The sequence below is a fragment of the Copadichromis virginalis genome, linkage group LG16 (assembly GCF_057382275.1).
Source record: "Copadichromis virginalis isolate Kocher_CV1m ecotype Utaka linkage group LG16, C_Virginalis_male_GT1.1, whole genome shotgun sequence".
Taxonomy (NCBI): domain Eukaryota; kingdom Metazoa; phylum Chordata; class Actinopteri; order Cichliformes; family Cichlidae; genus Copadichromis; species Copadichromis virginalis.
This window is the reverse complement of record NC_140633.1, coordinates 31,179,236-31,195,008: the sequence shown is the minus strand read 5'-3', so window position 1 is coordinate 31,195,008 and position 15,773 is coordinate 31,179,236. Positions and strand designations below refer to the sequence as shown.

General features: G+C 38.5%; 1 protein-coding gene across 1 annotated transcript in view; it reads right to left on the bottom strand.

Annotated features, from left to right (window-relative positions):
• The window catches only part of thsd7ba (thrombospondin, type I, domain containing 7Ba), a 196,946-nt gene extending 182,985 nt beyond the window's left edge, over positions 1 to 13,961 (bottom strand). Inside the window, exon 1 of the mRNA XM_085434400.1 lies at positions 13,749 to 13,961. The gene's annotated coding sequence lies outside the window, so the exon portion shown is untranslated. The remainder of the gene's footprint in view (positions 1 to 13,748) is intronic.
• Positions 13,962 to 15,773: the final 1,812 nt, after the last annotated feature.

Below are 15,773 nucleotides of genomic sequence, written 5' to 3'. Positions count from 1 at the left end.
AAATACGATCGCTAAAAACGCATCCTCGCAGCATCTCGTCCACATGTCAACACAAGACCCAAACAGCAATAAGTGAATCAGTAGATGTTTTAAAAATGTTAGCTTATCTACCGTTAATTACATGTAGTATGAATGAAGACAGAGTGTATCTACACAGAGAAGGAGTCCAGGAAGATAAGGACAACACTACATCAGAAGACAACCAGATGGAAAGACCAGAAACTCAAGCGACCAAGAAAAATGCACAAATCTTTTAATATCACCGATGGATTTTTCAAAACTTTTTAAAAAGTTGAGTTCTCATTGTCATTATACTCAAGTTATATAAAATGCAATATTCAAAGACAGACAAAAATGAGGGTTGTTTAATGGAATGTACATCTGTGTGTGGGTGTTTTTGTCTGTTTATGCATAATGACACCGTGCTAGCAATGTGGATGGCAATTAAGTAAATGAAGAAATAGGATTATATGGACTATGTGGATTTGACCAATATAACCATATACATCTGTGCTTGCATAAAGCACTAACGTACAGCTATACATCAGAGGTGTGGACTCGAGTCACATGACTTGGACTCATTAATTTTATGACTTTAGACTTGACTTGAAAAAATGTTCTAAGACTTGTGACTTGACTTGGACTTTTACACCAATGACTTGGGACTTGAATTGGACTTGAACCGGTTTACTTGAAAAGACTTGATATTTCACCCCAAATATAAAATTTAACATGCATATTATATAGAGATTGAAAATGTGACGTCATTCACGGGTAGAACCGCAAAGGATTCTGGGAACTCGTGGCAAGCGGTACTAGCGCACGCAGGCTTTCAATTAAAATCAGTTATACAGCGATAAAAAGAAACACAAAAATGTCAAGAAGCTGTTGTATTATTAACTGCAATAGCCGGTCGCATGACAGCCACGGGAAGCCGACGGGTAAAGAGATCGGTTGTTATCGGATTACGTCGTGGAAGAGAAATTGTTCGAGCCATGTTTCCGAAGTAACAAAGAGGCGACTGGATTGCAGCCATTCAAAGATCAAATATAACGTCCTAGAACACTCCAGCTCACAGGTTAGTCTGCTCCAAGAATTTACACGAAGGTCAGTCTGCTGTTGTAGTTAATGCGTCATTTTTCTTAACATAATTGGTGATATAGGTTACAAGCAAGTCTGGCGCTGAACAGAAATTGTCGCGCTATGCTCCTTTGTTTATTGTGCATAAATAGTAAATTATCCTGACACAATATTGCGTTTCGCTTCTGTTATTATGGTACACTGACAAAAACACATACTTTTATTCACAGGATAAAACAGGTTTTTTGTATCACTAATTGCCCAGTACGATTACAGCATACAATATTATTGTCACTGCTACATTTCTGTGATGCTACCAGAAATTATTTCCACTACTAATTAATTACCGTTGAGCTCAAAGGTTATATTAATAAACGGTTAACGAATGTGTATTTATGAAGACGATTTGTGAGACTGGTAAACTTATGATACGTACGATGGTCTTTACTTTCTACACGGTGCATTTCAAGGTCCTGTACCCATCCGTCTGTACCTGGGCTTGTTGCAGTGACCGGAAGTTACTAAACTTCATGAGTGTATGCACTCACTCCAAGAACCGTATGATTATAAATATGCATATAAATATGCTAAGATGAGATAGCTGACTTCATCTAACTAGCAAATGTTGTCCAGGCTACGTTGGTGATACAGTTTTTTTTAATGTGTATGATATTTTTGTCATGCGATTTTAAAGCTGGTCCTACAACCGCATCCAAGAATAACATGCAGCGTATCTCAGAACTGTCGGTGAAAATTATTCTTGGAGCTAAGTTTAATTGAGCTGCATTTTAAAGAGGTGCAATTTCACAATTTGTGTATATTTTCTAAGTTCACTATTTTGTCATGTGTTGAGAAAAACACAGATTTAAAAATTACATGGTCTAATATTTACATTTAGCATATAACTGCAACATTATTTTTTCGTTTGTTTTTTTTAAAGACTCGAAAGGACTTGAAATTCAAAGTTTCAGACTTGTGACTTGACTCGGACTTTTACACCAGTGACTTGAGACTCGACTCTGACTTGCCTGACATTACTTGAGACTTGACTTGAGACTTGAGGATAAAGACTTGAGACTTACTTGAGACTTGCAAAACAATGACTTGGTCCCACCTCTGCTATACATTAAGCAAAATATATTTTTTTGGAATGGCAATTTGCAGCTCCAGTACTAAATAAATACTACCTGTGTAGCCAAAGCTACAATGATAGTGTTAAGAAAAAGCACGCACATCCATGAGCCACTCTATTGTATGCTGAGGAAACGCTCCCTTTCTACTGTTAATTTAGAGCTTGTCCTACTTTATTTATCAATAATGACAAATACATAGATGCACAGTTCGCCTCTAAACTACAGCAAATGAACTACTTCCTCTTGCTCATGTAAATACACATATTGAGGACCTTATACATAGTTTAGAATAAGAACTGGGAAAAAGTGATAAAAAAACGAATTCAAAACACAAGCCAGTAACACACAAGGAGGATTAACAGACTCTCTGAAACAAGGAAAGGGAAAGGTTTGCCTTAAATACTCCCACATGAGGTTGTCAAGGAAAGTGGACACGGGAGGATGACGAGACACAGCTGAAACTAATTAGAACAAGGCGGGAAAGTAAAACTAAATACAACGCACACTAGACAAACTACTATCAAAATAAAACAGGAAGCAGTAACACAAAATAACTCCCCACTAAAAAAAACAAAAAAACAATCAAAAACAGACCATACTAATGGATGGCTGTAGATAATAACTGTTGTACCTCTTTTATAACCTCTTCCATACATACTGACAGTGATTTGAACTAAAAATTCATTTGAACAAATATTTTCACATTTGGATTCATCACTCCATGAGACCTGTTGCTGCTTATTTTCTTTTCTTCTATTTATGATTTGGCATATCTTGGCCTCACTGTTACCCTTCAGCATGACTTCTTGACAATTTAATGAAGTGGATGGATTGACTGAAAGGCCAGATGTTTCTGTGTCAGGTCTTTGATAGATTTTTTTCTCCTCCTCTCCTCTAGTTTCCTCATTTTTTTTAAAGACACACTGCACACCAAGCTGAGCTCCTAAATCTAAATCTAAAATTGGTTGTTTGCTAGATTGTCTATTATGTGTAGGCTTAACAAAGTAGAAAAACATTTCTGTGAAAATTATCAGGTACAAACACTCGACTGAATGTGAGTGAAAAAGTAGCCAGTGTCCAAAGAAAAACTGAAAACTTTTCAAAAAGTCCAAAGAAATATTGCTCAAGACCACTTTAAAAATTACAAGAAATTCTGACTTTTTTTCGAGTGAAACATAAAGTACACAGTAGTCAATGTAACATCAGTATAATTAGCATTTATAATAAGCATTAAATAATTAAAATGTAAAAACTCAGAAATATGATGACTTCTTTATCTTTCAGTTTCACGTCAGATGATGTTTCCACTCACACCACAGATCACTGCAAATACTAAGTCACTGGATGAGATAGAGAGTAAATGCATTGCAAGGGAAATCATATTTGGCTGTGGTAACACCAAATGAGCAACACCGGATTTTTCTTAATACACTTTTTAAAAAATATTCCCATCTCATTAGTAATTTCAGCTTGAAGACAGCTTCTTATCATGGTAAATTAGACAAGATGCAACAGCAGCATTTAAAAGAGCCTCAGCAAATCAAAAGAACGTTGATCTTAAGCAGCTCACTCTCACCTCTTCAGTCTACATTACTAAGTCTTAAAGTACACGCTCCCTTTAGTTGCCAGTCATTAGTTGTGCCATCGCCTCTTTCTGAATCCATATCGCACAAAAGACTGTTCAAAACCGATTCGAACCCCGAATATCAGAGTAGCATCGCAACTGACTGACTGCACATTTTCATAAGCAGAAACGGCATTCTTTCATCAGAGGTCGTGCGTTCTGTTCAGGTGAACAACTCCATTCCTTTCTCATTAAATGTAATTACCGCTGACACCTCAAAGACAGCAGCAGAATAACCAAGAAAAAAAACGCCAATTGAGACAGAATGTCTGTACAGAAGGCCAAGAAAAAGACACATTTGACCATTAAGAACGAATTGTATTGCTGCACTAATTCTATTACACGCTAGGAAGATTTAGTGAATATAGCAAGTGATCCAAAGTTAATTGGGGTGACAAAAGCAGGAGATCTAAGCTAAAGGCCAGTGAGCTGACTGGGTTTTGTGACAGACTCCTTCAGCTGCCTGACAACTACAAAACAGCCAACGAATAACCTGTGTGGCCAGATGGAAAGAACTATAGACAAATAAGCCGGCTACTTGACAAAGACTCTTAAGAGAAGGCTTGTTCAAGCTTCTGCATTTGTATTCCAAGTGGATTGCAGTGTGGGGGCTAATGTAATTGAAAACTGTTGGGGTGTTGGGGGTCAGCAAATTCAATAGACTCTGGGGGAAAAAAAAGTGTTTGTGTTTTGGGTAGCAATGTGAACTAACAACAGCCCTGCAGAGAATTATGATTCTTCTGTCCAAATAATAGCTTCCATCCTACCCTCTATCAGTTTGATGTGAAGAGGAATAGGAGCATGAAATTATCACCACTAACCATGTCAAGGGTAGCATTTTCTAAATGGTTTCCTCTAAGAAGGATTTCTTTATTTTAATGGAGTCAGGTGTTTTTAAGCTTAGGTGAAAAAGGGTACATTTTTTAAGTTGAGGTCAAAAGAGGTAACAATTGTTTCCAAGAGCCACACTTTGGTAGTTTATTTGTGAATGGGATCCTAATTCAACCACATAATTTTTATAGAAAATTAAAGGAGCAACAACAAAATAAACCATTTGGGGGAAAAATAAAATTTTTAAAGTCACCTTTTATAGTATTGTACCTCATAAAAGTTACACCATGATGCAAGTCTATATACATATCTACAGTATGTCAGCTAATGTAGCAAGATAAATGACTCACTGGAAGCTCCAGTTACTCAACAAGCAAACACAGCAGCAACCTCTCAGGGGTTAGAAATGAAGACAATGTGGAAGTGCCAAAAACTTTAGTTGTCACGAGTGGCCATCTCACGCTGGCTCTAAAAGCAGGTCTGTCCCCACAGAATTCCATGTAAAAATGGCTAACTTTGCAGCAGGAATAAGCATATTTACAACCTGGTTCAATTTGGTTTTCTGTCTAATATACAGACTATAGATGTACCTTTTAGGCTCTCTAGCATTAGTTGTAACTTAGCATTCTGCCTTCGCTAGAATGTGCTCACGTCTGGCTCTAGAAAAACCATGTTTCTGGCAGCCACAGTTTTGAAACTGAGGTATCTGAGTGCATATTTTAAAAGTAATCTTTGAGGATAACCTGCATATACATAGCCAAATGCTTGCAAGGTTTTTAAGTAATCTAGAATTCACCCTAAAATGAAACCAAACTCATATCTCCATTTTCCAGGGATAACTATCAAAGCAGTTTGTTAAGCTCCTTATTTATGAAAATCCATCTGTGGATTTTCTTAGGAGTTTATCTAACTAAGGTCGCAGGGTTGTGAAGCCTATGCCGATGCCCCATCTAAACTGACATTTCCCAAAAGGCGTCACTAGTTCATCACACAGAGAAGCAGGCAATCACTCACACTCACTGCCAATTGATCCATCATAAATGTCTTTGGTGGCACAGGAAGAACACACAAACTCCACACAGAAAGTCCTCGGCAGCAAATTCAAATCGTCTTCCTCTGAGGAGACAGTACTAACCACTGTGCCAGAAGTGTAAAAAAACTACATTTTAATATCACAAGAGCTCATGAATATAGCAATCAGACAAATAGTTGCTTATATAAACTGCAGTAAATGAACACATTTCTTTCTCTATTACTCTTCCCGAACAGTTTATGCCGTAATGCAGGTTACCCCAGATGAATGTAGTAGCTGTAACTGTAATTTATACTCTGTGCATACAGCATGTTTTCACTAGATGTGAGAATATTCTTTTTGTGGAGCTGAAATATGGAACCACCACTTGGTTCAGTTGTTAAGTATAGGTTTCCATTCTATCCATAGACATTTAAAAAAAATGCTAAAATAGCAATTGCTTTGAAAAAGCTGAAAATTGCAGCTCTCTAACATAAAGGAGAGACATGCAATATTTTTTCCCCCAAACTTGTACCTTAAAATGGTACATAACTGTAACAGCAAGACATTTCTTGTGTTATCACAATGTTTTTGCTTTTAATGTGCCATGTTATGGCATTAAATTCTCGACCCCAACCTGACCTAACCCAAAATATTTCGAATGCCAAGTAAAATGGCAGGAAAAGGTTTAAAGAAGCACCAGATGCGCCTAAAATAGCATGATATTTATATACAATCCCATGTGATAATGTAGAAAAAGAAGAATTTAAACTCACACAGCAAACAAGCATTCATTTAAAACCACCTGAAGACAGCAGGGTGTAAGTACATACCTAGGAGGAAAGAGTTTTTTAAAGTTATGTAACTCTTTAAAAGCCATACTCAGAATTGGAATTGAAAACATATCCTGGAAACATCACAGGGAAGCTGCAAAGCAGGGTGGAATATGAATTACTTTTCCATGAATGGCCCACACATGCTCAAATTAAAATAAATGGCAGCTAGCTTAATGATATAACTGCATGTGTCATGAGAAAGGTGCTTTCAGATGGAAGCAGTCTCCAATCTGAGGTCCACACCCTGCCGCATGTAAGAAACAAACACACCATCTGGGGTATCGATACAGTACATGTGCGCAATGAAGTAACCATGGGAACAGCAGAGTAATCAAACCATCATGAAGGGATGTTTTCAATCAACAACAATGTATTCCCCACTCACTTTACTAGAGCAGTCCATAACAATATATAAAAGACATCATGCTCAATTCTGCCACCAGCTAATTTGATAAAGATAGCTAACTTTGGCTAGCATCAACACTCAAGCTAACCGTTCGCAATATTTAGTTTGTACAATCAGGATATCACAGTTCTACTTTATTGCTGCACCATTTTTCACTGACACACACATTTACAATATTGCTAGCTGTTGACACAATAAGAGCTGCTTTGATAGTACTCTGCCTTTACACAAAACATTACCAGAGGACACGGTCACAAGAGTACATTCTTCTCGTCTCAGAACAGACAGCTCGCTGAGCCTCCCTTTACTGACATGTGCCTTTTAGTTTATATCCCTGTAAATTTAAATATGTACATTACAGCTCCGGGGCAGTCCAACCCGGCCAAAATTAAATTCTCCTCCTTCTCGTGACCTCAACATAAAATGTGATCTCTGACAATTGTGATAAATCCCATGCTTCCACGGTGCGTGCACACAAGTCCCTCACTGCCCGCATGCTTCTCATTAAAAATGAATTGAATAGTAGCGGGTGTCGCTTTTCATGTGAAAAGGGTGTAAAGCAGTAAAGTGAGTGAAGGGGGAAATATATTACAGCCCAGAAACATTTTGCAGGCATACCAAACCCCTGAAGTGTTCCTGTTCAAGTCAAGTCAAGTCAAGTCAACTTTATTTGTCAATTCTGCCACATGTACAGGACATACACAGAATAGAAATTGCGTTACTCTCAAACCCTAGTGATTAGAAAAATGCAAATAAAATAATTAAAAAGTAAAAATTTAAATAAATACAATACAATTTTACGTATAACAAAAAAAAAAAAAAAAAAAAAAAACTGCTTTTGAACTTCCGTGATTTGATATTTCTCGAGATGAAGACATTGTCAAAACACATCCTGGCAGTCCTCTCCACAAAGTATTCAAATTAAACCATCAAAGGAGATACGTTATATTTTCTTAATGCAAATCTGTCATATATAGTAAATAGCTTTTAAAAAATTCAAGGGGATGCCTTTTTTGCTTTGGTTTGTGAATGCATTAAGAGGGGAAAATAAAATCAAAAACATGTCTGCTATTTTTTTTTTTAATATTTATCACAGTTGCATTTCAATCAGGAAAAAAACAGGACTTTCTTCACTTCAAACAAACAAACTGATGGACATACTTTCAAAAGGCCAATTTGGTTTCACCGCCACACAGCCTTCTCTAAGAAAAAGATTTCTTTGAGGGAATTTCTACTATTTTATAGAATCTCTAACAATCTGTTGAGATGGTTGATAGGTTTGTAGCTTGAACCTATTCGCTGGAACGTTGAAGACAATATAATTACACAGCAAAGCAAGACACGAAGTAGGCAAAGTTCTTCATGTTTCTCGTGCACGGGAGAGAACCGGACAAATGCTGTTCCTTCGCTTGACCCCAGTTGCTCTCGTCCGCTCCCCCATAACACTGCTCTTTTATTGAGGTTACATGAATATGCATAGGTTCATTAACATACGACGTCTACATACAAAGAGTACCTTGCCTGTGTGTGTGTGTGTGTGTGTGTGTGTAGATATAGATATAGATACGTTTATCCTACCATAAAACAATAAGACAAGGTACGACCTCTTCCCATTTATAAAACTCTAAGCATATATAAGTAGATATTTCTAAGCATAAATGACAATCAACAATACAAAACCTAACAATGGTCAATACAACCATCCAGTATTATGTTGGGAACATATGTGCACATGTTTGTCTTGTTGTTCACAAATTTTAATAAACCAAAATGAAAAATAACGGAGAGGTTATCCAGTTAAATGCATGCCTTGACTATCAACTGACTGATTAAAGTGATTATGCATATATATCATTTGAGCACACAACAGTGTATCCATCCTGGGAAAGTATTCCTAATTTACCAACCGTGAAATTACGTCATCATTTTTGTCTGAGTATTTAAATTAAAATAGTACAAAAAACCCCACATATACAGACTGATGTACTCTTTACAACCAATAATCAACTTTCCTCCAAAACATTGTCACAATGTATTGCTCATAGCCTCAGCATGAGCCGTGCCTCTCTGTCACAGTTGTGAACACCATATTCACTGCAAACAACCCTTTTGAGAGCTTTTCAGATGCATCTAATCCTATTAACAGGGAGGTGTAATTGACAAATAACTTTGTACTTGCTCAGCACTCTCATTGCATCATATTACGGCAGAATAAACTGTAATATGAAGAGCCCTTAGCGATAAAGAAGTATGCACTAAGCCATCTGTCCTTTATCATTTTATAATGCCAATGCTTTCACATAAAGAAAACAGTTGTGTAACATTTTACTTGCAGCCCAGAACACTTGCTCACAGTTCATGACTTCAAAAGAGAACTTATGTTTATTATTTAATACAAATGGAAGTGGCCACATGTGCTTGCTATACAGACGGAGAAACTGTGATCACTGTGATTTAGTCAAAAGAAATATTTTAATGCAAATTTGTTCATAAATATCACTTTGATTAGCTATATTATTTGAAACACCATAGGCATTTTCAAATACAGCATACACCTACACAGTGGAGAAGTTGTACTCAGTTAAGTTGCAATCACTGACTGCTGTTTTTCTCTATACAGTTACTTAACAACAGCCTGTCAGATCAGAATGTGGGGCTGAGACACAAAAACTTTGGAGAACGTTTCTTAAATTATATTTTTAGCTGTATTTTATTACACGTGATCTTTCTAGTTTGTGTGTAATCGTCAATCATCGACCACGGTAAAACCACCTGCTATCTTTTTCACATCTTTCTTATGCCAGCTCTGACCCATCAGAGCATGGACACAGTGGGTCTGCAATATCCTGTGGTGTGTGTGGCACCAGGCTTTTGGCTGTATATCCTTTGGTTCCTGGTTGCAGTATGGGGCCTCTGTGGATCTGGCTTACATCTTGCAGATAATTGATCAGATTGGGATCGAGGGAGTTTGAAGGCTGGGTCAATGTCAATTCTGTGGGAGTGTGATTGATCTGGAACAATCCTTAAGTGGGTGGTCAGCCACATGAATACCAGCACACATGGAGAACATTGCATTATAATGAGATCATTTGTTTCACTGGTCAGTAGTTATAATGTTGTGGCTGGTCTGTGCATGATTTTGTAGGTCAACTCCCAAGACTGAAAAAGGAAGCCAATGTAAAATACCAATAAGTGCAGTATCCATCGAAATCTAGTTCAGTCTGACTCCTAAATACAGTCCATTGCCATAGACTCCTTTGTTAAAATGACATCTTTACAAGGTTAAGAAACTTTACATGCTTCATATATGACTTACATGGTCCACAAAACTGGGCATCTCTCTGGATAGCTTCCTTCATAATAACTGTAATATAACTGCACTGTACTTTTGTGGGCTATGGGCATGGCCACTTTGTTTTGGGAAACCTGCCAATCAGTTTGCTGTAGCTACAGGTATCTGATGCACTCAACGTCCACTAATGGGAGACACTGGTAGACCTTTCCACCACGTTTTCTGCTTTGGTGGCCTTTGGAGCTTTTTAATGGACCTATCTGACAAAATCACTGCCTGCTGTGGTACAGACCATCCACAAAGTTTTGCTAAGTGAAGTTCTACTATTTTAACCTCTTACGTTGTGCTTATTAGATGTCTGTACCTTCATGTCCACCCATGCAGCTTCAAAATCAAGCTGATAGCTTATCACTACATCTTATCCCAATATAGCAATATCTGTCTTTGAAAACTTAACAAGGTGCTGAGTGGTGAAAATGTGCAGTCTAAAACCAATGGGTGACTTTATGTTGGGTGCATCTATCTTCTAGACCCACGCATGTGTGGAAATGTACCTTCAGCTCATCTCAATCTGGTGATCAGTCAGACAGCAACTATTGTATGGATTGCCATGTACAGACATTCAGAATAGTAATAAGAAGAAGGTTTATTGTGCTTGAGTTGCACAAACGCTAGTATGCTATAATGTTAAACCCAGATGGTGAACATGGCAAACATGACATCTACTTTAATAGCCAAACATGTCAGTATCCCTGTGAGCATATTAGCTCAAAGCACCTAACATGTGTTCTTTAACAAGTAAAAATGGGCCAATCTGTAAATTTAAATTATACAGGGACTTTAAATGACATAGGGGCACACTGGAGACAAATATACCTTAAATTGGAGAATTCATTGCTCAGTTAGCGTTTCCCTGGGCTGACTGACTGCCAGATGAAGTCTGATTGCCAAGAAACGCTTCCATCTACTTTACAAACTGTAATCTAATCCTCCTACCTTGACTCCTAGTTATGTGCCCTTATAGCCTTGTAAAAGATTAATTATTGCATAAAGCCACCATTATTAGTAGCATCCCGCGATGCTGCAAAAATGGATCCAGCACACAAGTGATACCTCAACCCCATGCACATGTGCATGCAGACACATGCGCACTCAACCTACACAGAAGTCACACTTTTCATTCCAAATATTTCTTTTTTGAAATCAAACCAGTGAAATCTGTGGGGTCCCTCTGTCTGTAATCCAGCCACCTCCACCAGTATAAGTGGGCACAACACGCTGCCTGCCTCCTTGAGTCCAATATACCACCCTCATATTTCAATCAATAATCAGGTGGGGATACAATTAGTAACTTGGAAGGCTTGTGAGAGTCACGTGACGGATCAATCGAGCAGAGAGGCGGCGCACTCATTGAGGTGATTCACAGCCCAACAGTTTGTCCCACGCTCAGCCTGAATCCATGCCGTCTATCTTCTTTATATGAAGCTTTCAAGGCTGGAAATATGCATCTGTCAAATGTCCCCCATTACTCCGGCTGCCTGTCACACCTGGGGCAGCTCACAACCAACCAGAAAAAAAGACGGAGTGTAGCTGTCAGCACAGAACCCTCAGCGGACTGAAAAGGCACCAGCTTCCCCATTTCTCTGTCTCTCATTTCCTCAAAACGCGGATATTTTTCTGGGTCTCCAGCTGAATGCTGGGTTAATGAAAGAGGCTGTGTCAGGCAAGCTGAGGCAGCTTCTTTTTGCTCTAGAAAACATTAACACAGCACATACTGCACAAAAGACGTTTACATCTCTTGGTTTGTAGTTCTGTCACTGATTTTGTATCATTAACAGATGTCAAAAAAGCCTATACCATGCCTTTCCTCGTTGCTGTGTGCAGTGTGGGTTGCATTGCCAAGCAAACAGCATAAATGCCTCAGAACTGTTGTGGAATATGGCAAGTCTGGTGAAAATGAGCAAGTTTTCTGTGTGTGTGTCCATAAATTAAAATGCAGTTTCAGCTCCAGCTGTTAGTGTTTCCACTGCAGTGTATCTGGTTGTTCTCTCACCTCAACAACCAGTGTCTTTTCACATCACAAAGCTATTTCTCTCATTTCTCTCCACAGTCCAAGAGAGCGCTGCAAACTATGTCATGAATGAAATATAAGCACACCGCTGTATTACTTATGAGACCCGACGCAACTTTGCTCAGAGCTATTTTCAGATTTCATTTAAATTCATCAGTATGATGAATATTCTTACGCCACAGAAACAACCAACAGGGCATCGGTCCTCGAGAAAATATTAGCTAAAGATGAACTTGAAAGATTACTTATCAGCAAAGACCACCTTTCAACATTCATCATTACAGCAAAGGCTCTCTTGCAAAGGTGCTCCAAAGCAGACAAACCCACCATGAGACATGATTTAAGTGACACTAATGTGCTTCACTGTTGCATTGCACAAGTACAATTGCATGGTCCTATTGTTTATTTAAACTTCAAAGGCTAAGCGTTGCTCATGGGGCAGTCTTAAACTCATTTTAACATCTCCGAAATGAGGGAGGCAAAAAGCACGGTCTGCTTCTGTAATTTATGCAAATTTATATAGTCATTTGCATTTATAAAGATTACACTTTGAAAGGGAACTGTTTTCACAAATGCTATAACCATGACCAGCAATTACTATATAGTTAACACTATGACCTAACCTTCTCTTATAACACGCAGTTGTAGAAAAACCTACTGATTCTCTCACTTGCTCATTTCAGTAGACATAGATTTTCAATGTAACCATCTTAAGCCAAGATTAAAAGAATACATTAAAAAAAAATCTAGTCAGTCATACTGTATAGCCTCAGATGTTCTGACACACTCTGAAGAAGAGAAAAACTGTTCTTGCATAGAACACTAATAGCTTTACTATCGTGTTTTTCTTTGCTGTACACAAAGTCACATGTGATCACTCTATAAATATACCAAAGAGAAAAATATCTTTGTTCAGGAAGGATGACAGGTCCTGATAAACTGTGTCCGCTGGGCACCTGCCAATCTGTGAACACTTGAGCTTCCCTAACTCTTAACTCACTTTGTGCCACCAGCTTCGACCAGCGAAAGCCCTTTTGCTTCTCTGTTTTGTCCCATGCTGCAGGCTTTATTTCTCATTCTTTCAGCCTCATTGCACATCTTTGTTTAATACATAATATCCGTGTTTTCCTTTCTATCTAAGGGTATATTCAGTCCTACCTATCAGGTACACTCCTCTGCCTGAAGTAAAATTCCTGAAGTTGTTATTGTCACAACTTATTTGCAATAAAAGCGCTTACAAAATGACATTTGAGTTCCTCAACTTTGCTCAGACTGTCTCTCTTAAAATAATCAGACCTCCACTTCAAATTCATCACGGCAAACAGAGCAAGGAGAAACTAGAAATGTGGAGAAATCAATTTGTCCACTACGGGAAGCAAGCAACCAGGCTTTATGCTTTAAATTTTATGAACCCTCATTGCAAAGCGAAGAAAAAACAAACCAAAAAGAAAAAAGGGTCTTACCTGAGCTCTTGCTGATGCTGATGCTGTAACAGATCCTATCTGTGTCTATGGTTCAGAATCACAGAGAAAGAAGGAGAAGAGAGAAGGGGGGAAAGGCAAGGAGAGAGGAGGGGCAAGCAGAGCGCAGAGAAAGAGAGGGAGCAGGAGGAATCAGGGAGAAGGCGAGAAAGTGTCTGTGGACCAAACGGGAGAAATAGCCAGAGAGGAGACAGCAGGGATAGTGGTGCTCTCACACAGCGCGGCGTTACACTGAAGGGGATGTGCTGGCTCTCGGAGGTGGTACTTCTCAGCCAAATGACATCTGCCTCCCTCTTAAAAACCATTGGCTAAAAGGAATGATTTCCTAATAAGCCATCCCTGCTGTCTCCAAGTGAACACACCCCCTCCTTCTTTCCCACTGCATATGCATACGCAGATGTATGCACACCCACCCACTCCAACACACACATAGACACGCATACACACCTACACATGCACAAAGACACAGACTGATATTCTTTTTTCCGTGCAGTTTGCAAAGATTGTCTTTGCCACTTCATTTGCCCTATTTTTCCTCCTCCTAGGCACTTTCCCGTTTCTTTATTCTCTGAGGTCCCCCGCTACACACGCATTGTCATTTATCACAATTGTTGCAGAAAGTGTTTTTGTCTTTCAATTCAAAATTGCTTCCCCTTTCAACTGTGTCTTTTTTTTTTTTTTGCAGGATACTCTTTGCCTTTTCCAATAGCTTTCAAAAACTTAGACACTATAAGTGGCGCTTTGTGATCTATATATTGTAAAGACTTACCCTTTTTACCTATGTTGGCTTTTTGGCCATTATGGAGAGAATGGCTCTTTAGCTCTTTTAGCTTGTAAGAAAAAAATAACTCATTCACTGCTTTTACTTTTAATAAGCGTTACTAACTTTTGGAAGTTTCAAATGCTGGTATGCAAATTTGTTTTGCTTTTTCATTGTTTTAATCGATTTATCCAGATTGTGGCAGCAGTGTACTGTTTATTACAATATTTTGCACACTCAATATATGCTGGGATTGTGCTTTTATTGCCATTTTTACTTTCTAACATCCACGGTGCAACATTAAATGTACTGCAATTAAAAAAAGTCTACAAAAAACAAAACTTTGAAAGATTTTAATCTGGCCAGTGATCCACACTGAAACTTGGAATGGTGGTTGTTTCACATCATTAACATAGAAGTGCGCACCATGAATTTGATCGAGAGAATTACACGAAAGCAGCCTCCACCATTGTGTTTCCCATCCAGCATCTTCATTCACTGCCCTTCTCACCCTGATTGTCATTGCAAGTGTTCCCTCTTCCCCAAAATACAATCACAATTTTAACACTGTGAAGGAGATCTGGTGCACATCGCAGCCATTCAACTGCAAATCTTGAGACATGTCGCAGATGATCTTTAAAACAAAATAATCTCAGTAATAATTTACTCTTTCCATTCGTCTATGAGCCTGCAAGCAGTAACTGTTCAAAAAGAGCCATTACAGCAAAACAGAGTTATTTGTTATTTAAGCAGCAATTGGATTAAGTATGGATTCTGAAAACAACAAATATCTGGTCTGATAATCAGCCAGGGCAGTAATGGGGTGATCTCTGCTAATAGTGTCAAATTTACAAACAATTATCACCCATTTTTCATTTTCCATCAGTTCTACAGCTTAATCTAAAATAAACTCAAAGTGAAATCATCAGCTTATCTCGTTAGCGCTCACTGGCATGCGTAGGACTGACTTTAATGCTGTAACACCTTGCCAAATATGGAGTTTTTTCTTCTTCTGCTACTCCCTTTATGGGTCACCATAGCATATCATATGCCTCCATCTCACCCCGTCATTTGCATCTTCTCCTTTCATGCTGACCTCTGCATGTGATCCTTCACCACATCCATGAACCTTCTGTGTGATTTTCCTCTTTTTCTCCTGCCTGGCAGCTCCATCTTCAACATCCTTTGCCCAATAAATCCAGTAACCATCCTCTGCACGTGCCCATTTCGGCCTTGCCTCTCTAGCT